The sequence below is a fragment of the Rhinopithecus bieti genome, unplaced genomic scaffold, assembly GCF_001698545.2.
Source record: "Rhinopithecus bieti isolate Rb0 unplaced genomic scaffold, ASM169854v2 scaffold_4816, whole genome shotgun sequence".
Classification (NCBI taxonomy): domain Eukaryota; kingdom Metazoa; phylum Chordata; class Mammalia; order Primates; family Cercopithecidae; genus Rhinopithecus; species Rhinopithecus bieti.
This window is the reverse complement of record NW_016804543.1, coordinates 381,993-383,591: the sequence shown is the minus strand read 5'-3', so window position 1 is coordinate 383,591 and position 1,599 is coordinate 381,993.

The following is a 1,599-nucleotide window of genomic DNA, read 5'->3' as shown; positions in this document are numbered from 1 at the left end:
AAAATCAAGGAGCTCAGACACCAAAGAGTTGGATTACAGCAGAGGAAAAGGAAACGCACCCACAGACCCCCACGCAGACTTCTTCACACTCTGCTCCAAACGTTTCCCACCCACTCATCCGCAAACACACTCAGCTCCAGATTCCCACTCGCTAACTCCCAGACGGCCCGCACGACGCGTGCTGACTAACCCCCAAACCTCTACGACCCACGCTCGCTCGTCTCCAGACCTCACCAGGCATGCTCTTCTCCTCCAGGCTCTCTCGCACGCCTACTCCCCCGGACCTCCACGCAGGGTCTCCCCTCCGCCAACCCAAGCTGACAGTCTTCCAGCACGCACAACTCCATACACACAACCCAGTCCACACCCCCTCCCTGAGTACGAACCCCCGCCGCCCCGTCCCCAAGTGACAGAGCCCCGTGGTGCAAGGAGGGCAGAAAGGGCGGCACTCACAGGCTCCGAGTCCAGGAGGGCAGGTCCCCGGGCAGCGCCGCCAGCCCGCGCCCACCGCAGTCCACCGAGTCCCCAGCGCAAGTGCAGGCGGCCGCGCAGGGAGCCCGTGGGCCGGCCGCGGCGGTCGCCGGCTCCAGCCGAAGCAGCAGCAGCAGCCAGGGAAGGAGAAGGCAAGGCGAGCGGCGCGGGGCCCCGAGCGCTCCCCGGACCGGGCGCGCCATCTTGTCTGGAGCGCGCTGCGAACTCCGGGCGCGGGGACTGTGAGGACCCGAACGGCCGCAGACGCGGGCGGGCCCGCGGGGCGCTCCGCTCGGCTCTAGACTCCGCGCCGGGGCATGGCCCCGCCCCAAGTTCTCTCTGAGGCCGCGGCTCCGGCACTCAGCGGGCTCCCGATGCCCGGGCCACTCCGCAGCACCCGGCAGGGGCCGCAAACCCCGCGCCCATCCGGGTCGGCCGGCCCGCCCGCGCTCGCTGCGAACTCTGCCGATTCGGGCAGGGCGTACCCAGGCTGCGCTCCTCGTCGCCTGGCGCACGCCGAGTGCCGCTACAGACACCGGCCGAGGGCAGTGCTGCCGCTGCGCCTGGAAGGCAGGCGTTCAGCCCCGCAGCCCGAGCTCGTTGCCGGCGGGCATCTTCCTCTCGGTGCAGGGCGCAAAGCCGTAGACCCCGGGCTGGACGGCGCGGCCGGCCCCGCGCTAGGAGGTCCCCGTGCGCCTCGCTCTCCGCGGGCCGCGGGCAGAGGGCGAGCGCGCGCGCAGTCTTCGGTTTCGCACTGCTCCTCCGCGCAGCAAGAGTCCCGCCGACCTCGCGGCCGAACAATCAGCCGGTTGCTGCTTGCTTCCCCGCGGCCCAGCCCCGGCCAGTCCCCAGACCCCGCCCCCGGCCGCTCTCCCGCACACACCCCCTGGGCTCCGCTCCCCGCGGCCGCCTGCCGGCCCACGTTGGACGCTTTGCAACAGCGCCCCGCCACGCCTCCCTGCCTGCTGCTCATTGGCTGCCGGAGTCCACCGTGGCCAGCCTCGAGGGCCATTGGAGCGCTCTTCGTGATCCTGCCCCTCCCGCTTTGCCGGCTACCCCGCCCCCACACTCTTTTCCCACCCAAGGTGTGAAGGGCGGGAGACTGGGAGGAGAACGGGAGGGATGGCC